We start from the raw sequence: 10647 nt of genomic DNA, 5'->3' as shown, positions 1-10647 counted from the left end.
GAAAGGGAATAACCTACAACCAAGATTACTCTATCCAGCAAGGATCTCATTCAGATTTGACAGAGAAATCAAAAGCTTTACAGACAAGCAAAAGCTAAGAGAATTCAGCACCACCAAACCAGCTCTACAACAAATGCTAAGAGAACTTCTCTTAAGTGGGAAACACAAGAGAAGAAAAGGACCTACCAAACAAACCCAAAATAATTAAGAAAATGGTAATAGGAACATACATATTGATAAGTACCTTAAATGTGAATAGATTAAATGCTCCAACCAAAAGACACAGATTGGCTGAACAGATACAAAAACAACACCCATATATATGCTGCCTATAAGAAACACACTTCAGAACTAGGGACACATACAGACTGAAAGTGAGGGGGCGGAAAAAGATATTCCATGCAAATGGAAATCAAAAGAAAGCTGGAGTAGCAATACTCATAGCAGATAATAGACTTTAAAATAAAGACTGTTACAAGAGACAAGGAGGGACACTACATAATGATCAAGGGATCAATCCAAGAAGAAGGTATAATAATTATAAACATATATGCAGCCAACATAGGAGCACCTCAATACATAAGGCAAATGCTAACATCTATAAAAGAGAAAATTGACAGTAACACAAAATTAGGGGGGGACATTAACACCTCACTTACACCAATAGACAAATCATCCAGACAGAAAATTAATAAGGAAACACAAGCTTTAAATGACACAACAGACCAGACAGATTTAATTGATATCATAGGACATTCCAACTGAAAACAGAAGATTACACTTTCTTCTCAAGTGCACATGGAATATTCTCCAGGATAGATCACATCTTGGGTCACAAATCACGCCTTGGTAAATTTAATAAAACTGAAGTCGTCATCAAGCATCTTTTCTAACAACAAAGCTATGAGATTAGAAATAAATTACAAGAAAAAAACCCGTAAAAAACACAAACACATGGAAGCTAAAACAATACGCTACTAAATAACCAAGAGATCACTGAAGAAATCAAAGAGGAAGTCAAAAAATAGGTAGAGACAAATGACAATGAAAAAACGATGATCCAAAACCTATGGGATGCAGCAAAAGCAATTCTAAGAAGGAAGTTTACAGCAATACAATCCTACCTCAAGGAACAAGAAAAATCTCAAATAAACAATCTAACCTTACACCTAAAGTAACTAGAGAAAGAACAAACAAAACGCAAAGTTAGTGGAAGGAAAGAAATCCTAAAGATAAGAACAGAAATAAATGAAATAGAAACAAAGAAAACAATAGCAAAGGTCAATAAAACTAAAAGCTGGTTCTTTGAGAAGATAAACAAAATTGATAAACCTTTAGCCAGACTCATGAAGAAAAAGAGAGAGAGGATTCATATCAATAAAATTAGAAATGAAAAAGAAGTTACAACAGACACCACAGAAACACAAAGCATCATAACAGACTGCTACAAGCAAGTCTATGACAATAAAATGGACAGCCTGGAAGAAATGGACAAATTCTTAGAAAGAGGGGCTTCCCTAGTGGTGCAGTGGTTGAGAATCCGCCTGCCAATGCAGGGGACACGGGTTTGAGCCCTGGTCCGGGAAGATCCCACATGCCGCAGAGCAACTAAGCCCGTGCGCCACAACTACTGAGCCCGCATGCCGCAACTACTGAAGCCCGTGGGCCTAGAGCCTGTGCTCCACGAGAGAAGCCACCACAATGAGAAGCCCGCGCACCGCAATGAAGAGTAGCCCCCGCTTGCCGCAACTAGAGAAAGGCCACATGCAGCAAAGAAGCCCCAACACAGCCAAAAAAAAAAAAAAAATTCTTAGAAAGATATAACCTTCCAAGACTGAACCAAGAAGAAATAGAAAATATGACAGACAAATCACAAGTAATGAAATTGAAACTGTGATTAAATATCTTCCAACAAACAAAAGTCCAGGCCCAGATGGCTTCACAGGTGAATTCTATCAAACATTTAGAGAGGAGCTAACACCCATCGTTCTCAAACTCTTCCAAAAAACTGCAGAGGAAGGAACACTCCCAAATTCATTCTACAAGGCCGCCATCACCCTGATACCAAAACCAGACAGAGATACTACACAAAAAGAAAATTACAGACCAACATCACTGATGAATACACATGCAAAAATCCTCAAGAAAATACTAGCAAACAGAGTCCAACAACACATTAAAAGGATCATACATCATGATCAAGTGGGATTTATCCCAGGGATGCAAGTATTCTTCAATATATGCAAATCAATCAATGTGATACACTATATTAACAAATTGAAGAATAAAATCCATATGATCATCTCAATAGATGCAGAAAAAGCTTCTGACAGAATTCAACACCCACTTACGATAAAAACTCTCCAGACAATGGGCATAGAGGGAACCTACCTCAACATAATAAAGGCGATATACGACAAACCCACAGCAAACATCATCCTCAATGGTGAAAAACTGAAAGCATTTCCTCTAAGATCAGGAACAAGACAAGGTTGCCCACTCTCGCCACTATTATTCAACACAGTTTTGGAAGTCCTAGCCATGGCAATCAGAGAACCAAAAGGAATAAAAGGAATTCAAATTGGAAAAGAAGAAGTACAAGTGTCACTGTTCACAGATCACATGATACTATACATAGAAAATCCTAAAGATGCCACCAGAAAACTACTAGAGCTAATCAGTGAATTTGGTAAAGTTGTAGGATACAAAATTAATGCACAGAAATCTCTTGCTTTCCTATACACTAACAATGAAAGATCGGAAAGAAAAATTAAGGAAACAATCCCATTCACCACTGCAAAAAAAGAAAAAATAACTAGAAATAAACCTACCTAAGAAGGTAAAAGACCTGTACTCAGAAAACTATAAAAAGAAATCAAAGATGACACAAACAGATGGAGAGATATACCATGTTCTTGGATTGGGAGAATCAGTACTGTGAAAATGACTATACTACTCAAAGCAATCTACAGATTCAATGCAATCCCTATCAAATTACCAATGGCATTTTTTACAGAACTAGAACCAAAAAATCTTAAGATTTGTATGGAGACAAAAAAGACCCCAAATAGCCACAGCAAACTTGAAGGAGAAAAACAGAGCTGGAGGAATCAGACTTCCTGACTTCAGACTATACTACAAAGCTACAGTAATCCAAACAATACGGTATTGGCACCAAAACAGAAATACAGATCAATGGAACAGGATAGAAAGCCCAGAGATAAACCCATGCACATATGGTCACCTTATCTTTGATAAAGGAGGCAAGAATATACAATGGAGAAAAGACAGCCTCTTCAATAAGTGGTGCTGGCAAAACTGAACAGCTACATGTAAAAGAATGAAATTAGAACACTCCCTAATGCCAAACTCAAAAATAAACTTAAAATGGAATTAGAGACCTAAATATAAGGCCAGACACTATAAAACTCTTAGAGGAAAACATAGACAGAACACTCTATGACATAAATCACAGCAAGGACCTTTTTGACCCACCTCCTAGAGAAATGGAAATAAAAATAAACAAATGGGACCTAATTAAACTTCAAAGCTTTTGCACAGTAAAGGAAATCATAAACAAGATGAAAAGACAACCCTCAGAATGGGAGAAAATATTTGCAAATGAAGCAACTGACAAAGGATTAATCTCCAAAATATACAAGCAGCTCATGCAGCTCAATATCAGAAAAACAAACAAACCAATCCAAAAATGGGCAAAAGACCTAAATAGACATTTCTCCAAAGAAGATATACAGATGGCCAACAAACACATGAAAGGATGCTCAACATCACTAATCATTAGAGAAATGCAAATCAAGACTACAATGAGGTATCACCTCACACTGGTTAGAATGGACATTATCAGAAAATCTACAAACAACAAATGCTGGGGAGAGTATAGAGAAAATGGAACCTTCTTGCACTGTTGGTGGGAATGTAAATTGATACAGCCATTATGGAGAACAGTATGGAGGTTCCTTAAAAAACTGAAAAAAGAATTACCATATGACCCAGCAATCCCACTACTGGGCATATACATGCACTCCAGTGTTCACTGCAGCACTATTTACAATAGCCAGGTCATGGAAGCAACCTAAATGCCCAATGACAGATGAATGAATACAGAAGATATGGTACATATATACAGTGGAATATTATTCAGCCATAAAAAGGAACGAAATTGAGTCATTTGTGGAGACGTGGATGGAACTAGAGACTGTCATACAGAGTGAGGTAAGTCAGAAAGAGAAAAGCAAATAGCGTATATTAACACATATATGTCAAATCTAGAAAAATGGTACAGATGAACCCGTTTGCAAGGCAGAAATAGAGAAACAAATAGAGAACAAACGTATGGACACCAAGGGGGGAAGTGTTGGGCAGGGGGTGATGGTGAGATGAACTGGGAGACTGGGATTGAAATATATACACTGATTTGTATAAGATAGATAACTAATAAGAACCTGCTGTATAAAAAATAAAATTAAAAAAAATTAACAAATTGAACAAAAAAGAATGACTCACATTCTGGGGAGATTTAAAATTTTTTTTTAAATGAAATATCAGTTAGAGAGAAAAAAATCATTAAAAAAAGAAAACACACAAAGTGGCTGAATGGATACAAAACCAAGACCCATATATATGCTGCCCATAGGGACTCACTTCAGATCTAAAGATACACAGATTAAAAGTGAGGAAATGGAAAAAGGGATTCCAAACAAATGGAAACAGAAAGAAAGCTGGAATAGCAATACTTAGACAAAACAAACTTTAAAACAAAGATTGTAACAAGAGACAAAGAAGGACATTATTTCATGAAAAAAGTATCAATCCAACAAGAAGATATAACACTTGTAATTATATATGCACTCAACATAGGAGCACCTAAATATATGATGCAAATATTAACAAACATAAAGAATGAAACTGACAGTAACACAATAGCAGGGGACTTTAACACCCCACATACATCAATGGACAGATCATCCAGACAGAAAATCAGTACTGAAACACTGGCTTTAAACAACACATTAGGTCAGATGGACTTTAAATTACACACACACACACTAGAGTTTTTATATATAAAACATTCCATCCAAGAGCAGCAGAATACACATTCTTTTCAAGTATACATGGTACATCCTCCAGGATGCATCACATGCTAGACTACGAGTCTCAATACATTTAAGAAGAATGAAATTGTATCAAGCATCTTTCCCAACCACAACAGTATGAGAAATATATTCTTATATATATACATATAAGAAAAGAACAGCAAAAACCCCACAAAAATGTGGAGGGTAAACAACATGCCATTAAACAACTAATGGTTTATTGAAAAAATCAAAGAGGAAATAAAAAGATACCTGGAGATAAGTGAAAATAGAAACACAATGTTTCAAAAATCTATGGGATGCAGCAAAAGCAGTTCTAAGAGAGAAGTTCATGGTGACACATCCTACCTCAGGAAACAAGAAAAACCTCAAATAAACAATCTAACCTTACACCTAAAGAAACTAGAAAAAGAATAACAACCAAAATCCAAAGTTAGTAAAAGGAAAGATATAATAAAGATCAGGGCAGAAATAAATGAAATAGAAACTAAAGAAAAACAACAAAAAAGATCAATGAAATGAAGAGCTGCTTCTTTTAAAAGATAAACAAAATTGATAAACCTTTGGCCCACTCATCAAGAAAAAAAAAAGAGAGCCCAAATAAATAAAATCAAAAAAGAAAGAGGAAAAATTATAACCAAAACTACAGAAATACTAAGGATCATAAGAGATTACGCCAAACAATTACTCACTAATAAAAAAATGGATAAATTCCTAGATGTGCAATCTTTCAAGACTGAATCAGAAAGAAATATAAGAGGGACTTCCCTGGTAGTCCAGTGGCTAAGAGTCCTTGATCCCAGTGCAAGGGGCCTGGATTCAATCCCTGGTCAGGGAAATAGATCCCACATGCTGCAACTAAAGACCCTGCATGCCACAACTAAAAGATCCCACATGCTGCAACTAAAGATCCCACATGCCACAACAAAGATCCTGCATGCTGCAACTAAGACCTGGGGCAGCCAAATAAATAAATATTTTTTAAAAAAAGAAAAGAAAAAGAAACATAAGACATGAGTGGACCAGTTACTAGTAATGAAATTGAATCAGTAATTTAAAAACAAAAAAAACCTCCTGACAAACGAAAGTCCAGGACCAGATACCTTCACAGATGAATTCTACCAAACAATTAAAGAAGAGTTAATCCCTATCTTTTTCAAACTATACCAACAAATTGAAGAGGAATGCTTCCCAGATCGTTATATGAGGCCAGCATCACCCTAATACCAAAATCAGACAGATACTACACACAAAAAGAAAACTACATGCCCATATCACTAATGAACATAGACACAAAAATCCTCAACAAAACACTAGGAAACAAAAATCAACAATACGTTAAAAGGATCATTCACTATGATCAAGTGGGGTTTATCCCAAAGATGCAAGGATAGTTCCACATCTGCAAATCAGTCAACATGATAGAACTCATTAACAAATTGAAGATTAAAAATCATATGATCACCTCAGTAGATTCACAAAAAGCTTTTGACAAAATTCAACATCTGTGTATGATGAAAACTCTCAACAAAGTGGGTATAGAGGGAACATACCTCAACACAATAAAGGTATATATGACAAACCTAGAGCCAATATCATATTCAATGGTGAAAAGCTGAAAACATTTCCTTGAAGATCAGGAGCAAGACAAGGATGCCCACTCTCGCCATTTTTAATCAACACAGTATTGGAAGTCACAGCCCCAGCAATCAGACAATAAAAATAAATAAAAGGAATCCAAATTGGAAAGAAAGAAGTAAAACTGTCACTGTTTGCAGATGACATGATACTATACGAAAATATCCTAAAGATGCCACACACACAAAAAAAACTGTTAGGGGCTTCCCTGGTGGCACAGTGGTTGAGAATCTGCCTGCCAATGCAGGGGACACGGGTTCAAGCCCTGGTCCGGGAAGATCCCACATGCCACGGAGCAACTAAGCCCGGGCGCCACAACTACTGAGCCTGTGCTCTAGAGCTCGTGTGCTACAACTACTGAAGCCCATGTGCCTAGAGCCCATGCTCCACAAAAAGAGAAGCCACCGCATTGAGAAGCCCGCACACTTCAACGAAGAGTAACCCCCGCTCGCCACAACTAGAGAAAGCCCGCACGCAGCAATGAAGACCCAACACAGCCAAAACTAACTAACCAAATAAATAAACTGTTAGATTAAATGAATTCAGTAAAGTTGCAGGATATAAAATGAGTATACAGAAATCTGTTCAGTATCTAAACACTAACAACAAACTACCAAAAAGAGAAATTAAGAATAATTCCACTTACAACTGCATCAAAAAATAAAATACCTGGGAATAAATCTGAGGAGGTAAAAGAACAGTACATAGAAAACTATAAAACACTGATGAAACTGAAGATGACACAAAGAAATGGAAAGTTTTATTGTTCTCATTGATTAGAAGAATAAATATTGTTAAAATGACCATACTACTGAAAGCAATCTACAGAGTCAAGGCAATCCCTACTAAAATACAAATGGCATTTCCCACAGAACTAGAATGAACACTTCCAAAATTTGTATGGGAACACAAAAAACCTCAAATAGCAAAAACAATTTTCAGAATGAAGAATGAAGCTGGAGGTATCATATTCTCTGATTTGAAACTATACAACAAAGCTACAGGAATGAAAACAGTATGGCAGTGGCACAAAAACAAACACATCAATGGAACAGAATAGAAAGCCCAGAAATTAACACACATTTATTTGGTCAATTAATATATGACAAAGAAGGCAAGAATATACAACGGGGGCGGGGAGGAAGATAGCCTCTTTAATAAGTAGAAAACTGGACAGCTACATGCAAAAAAACCAAAAAAACAAAACCAGACTACTTTCTCACACCATACACAAAAGCAAACTCAAAATGGGTTAAAGTCTTAAATATAAGACCTGAAGTCATAAAGCTTCTAGAAGAAAACATAGGCTTGATGCTCTTGGACATGTCTTAGCAATATTTTTTGGATATGTCTCCTCAGGCAAGGGAAACAAAAGCAAAAATAAACAAATGGGACTACATCAAACTAAAAAGCTTTTGCACAGTGAAGGAAACCACCAATAAAATGAAAAGGCAACCTACTGACTGGGAAAATGACATATCATTTGCAAATGATATGTCTAGTAAGGGATTGATATCTAAAACATATAAAGAACTCACACAACTCAGACAAAAACAAACAACTCAATTGAAAAATAAGCAGAGGACCTTAACAGCCATTTTTCCAAAGAAGACACACAGAAGGCCCAAAGGCACATGAAAAGGTGCTCAACATCACTAATCATCAGAGAAATGCTCATCAAAACCACAAGGAGATATCACCTCACAACTGTCAAATGGCTATTATCAAAAAGAAAACAAGTGGGGCTTCCCTGGTGGCACAGTGGTTGAGAGTCCACCTGCCGATGCAGGGGACACAGGTTCGTGCCCCGGTCCGGGAAGATCCCACATGCTGCGGAGTGGCTAGGCCCGTGGGCCATGGCTGCTGAGCCTGTGCGTCTGGAGCCTGTGCTCCGCAACGGGAGAGGCCACAACAGTGAGAGGCCTGCATACCGCAAAAAGAAAAAAAAAGAAAACAGGTAACAAGTGTTGGGGAAGATGTGGAGAAAAGGGAACCCTTGTGCACTATTGGTGGGCATGCAAATTCATGTAGCTGCTACGGAAAACAGTATGGAGTTTCCTCAAAAAATTAAAAATATACTCTATAGTACAGGGAACTCTACTCAATACTCTGTAATGGCCTCTACGGGAAAAGAACTTTTTTAAAAAGTGGACATATGTATATTTATAACTGATTCATTTTCTGTATACCTGAAACTAACACAACATTGCAAATCAACTATACTCCAATTAAAAAAATGTTTTTTAATTAAAAATAGAACTACCTCACAATCCAGCAGTTCCACTTCTGGGTATTTTTCCAAAGAAAACAAAAGCACAAACTTGAAAAGATACAGGTACCTCTATATTCATTGAAGCATTATTTAGAATAGCCAAGATATGGAAGCCACCTAAGTGTCCACTGATAGATGAATGGATATGGATATATACATATATGTATATATACATATATATATATATATAAAATGGAATATTACTCAGCCATATAAAATAAAGAAATCTTGCCATTTGTGACATAAACCATATGATTTCACTTATATGTGGAATCTAAAAAACAAAACAAATGCACAAAGATAACAAAACAGAGTCAGAGATGCACAGACAAATAGCAGTTGCCAGAGGGGAAGGGGTTGAGAGGATGACTGAAATAGTTGAGGAAGATTAAGAAGTAACAGCTTCCAGGCTTCCCTGGTGGCACAGTGGTTAAGAATCTGCCTGCCAATGCAGGGGACATGGGTTCGAGCCCTGGTCCGGGAAGATCCCACATGCCTCGGACCAACTAAGCCCATGCGCCACAACTACCGAGCCTGCACTCTAGAGCCCACGAGCCACAACTACTGAAGCCCGCGCACCTAGAGCCCATGCTCCGCAACAAGAGAAGCCACCACAATGAGAAGCTTGCGCACTGCAATGAAGAGTAGCCCCCGCTCGCCACAACTAGAGAAAGCCCGCACTACAACGAAGACACAATGCAGCCAAAAATAAATAAATAAATAAATTTAATTTAAAAAAGGTAACAACTTCCTTTATAAGTTATAAAATAATAAGTCACTGGGATAAAATGTACAGTGTAGGGAATATAATCAATAATAATATCTTTGCATGGTGACAGTTGGTAACTAGACTTACAGTGGTGATCATTTTGTAATGAACAGAAATAGTGAATCACTATTTTGTGCACTGGCACTAACATAGTTCTGTAGGTCAATTATACTTCAAGAAACAAAGAAACTCATAGAAAAAGAGATCAGATTTGTGGTTACCAGAGGCAAGGGGTTGGGGGAGTGGAAAGTGGATAAGGTGGTCAAAAGGTACAAACTTCCAGTTACAAGTTAAATAAGCACCAGGACGTAATGTACAACATGATTAATATAATTAACACTGCTGTATGTTATACATGAAAGCTAACAGAGTAAATCCTGAGAGTTCTTGTCACAAGGGAAAAAAATTTTTTTTCTTTTTAGAATTTTTTTAAAATTATTTATTTTTGGCTGTGTTGGGTCTTCGTTTCTGTGCGAGGGCTTTCTCTAGTAGCGGCGAGCGGGGTCCACTGTTCATCGCGGTGCACAGGCCTCTCACTATTGCGGCCTCTCTTGTTGCGGAGCACAGGCTCCAGACATGCAGGCTCAGTAGTTGTGGCTCACGGGCTCAGTTGCTCCACGGCATGTGGGATCTTCCCAGACCAGGGCTCGAACCCATGTCCCCTACATTGGCAGGCAGATTCTCAACCACTGCACCACCAGGGAAGCCCTCTTTTTAAAATTTTGATTGGAGTATAGTTGATTTACACTGTTGTGTTAGTTTCAGGTGTACAGAAAAGTGAATCAGTTATACATAAACATATATCCACTCTTTATTTTTTAGATTCTTTTCCCATATAGGCCATTACTGAGGAT

The 10647-nt window shown here is 37.3% G+C and overlaps 1 protein-coding gene across 2 annotated transcripts in view; it reads right to left on the bottom strand.

Moving 5' to 3' along the window:
* Nucleotides 1-10647, bottom strand: part of LOC132597144 (zinc finger protein 77-like) — a 58029-nt gene that overhangs the window by 37774 nt on the left and 9608 nt on the right. The gene's annotated exons all lie outside the window — the stretch shown is intronic.

The sequence above is a fragment of the Globicephala melas genome, chromosome 3, assembly GCF_963455315.2.
Source record: "Globicephala melas chromosome 3, mGloMel1.2, whole genome shotgun sequence".
Classification (NCBI taxonomy): domain Eukaryota; kingdom Metazoa; phylum Chordata; class Mammalia; order Artiodactyla; family Delphinidae; genus Globicephala; species Globicephala melas.
This window is presented reverse-complemented; position numbering and strand designations above follow the sequence as displayed.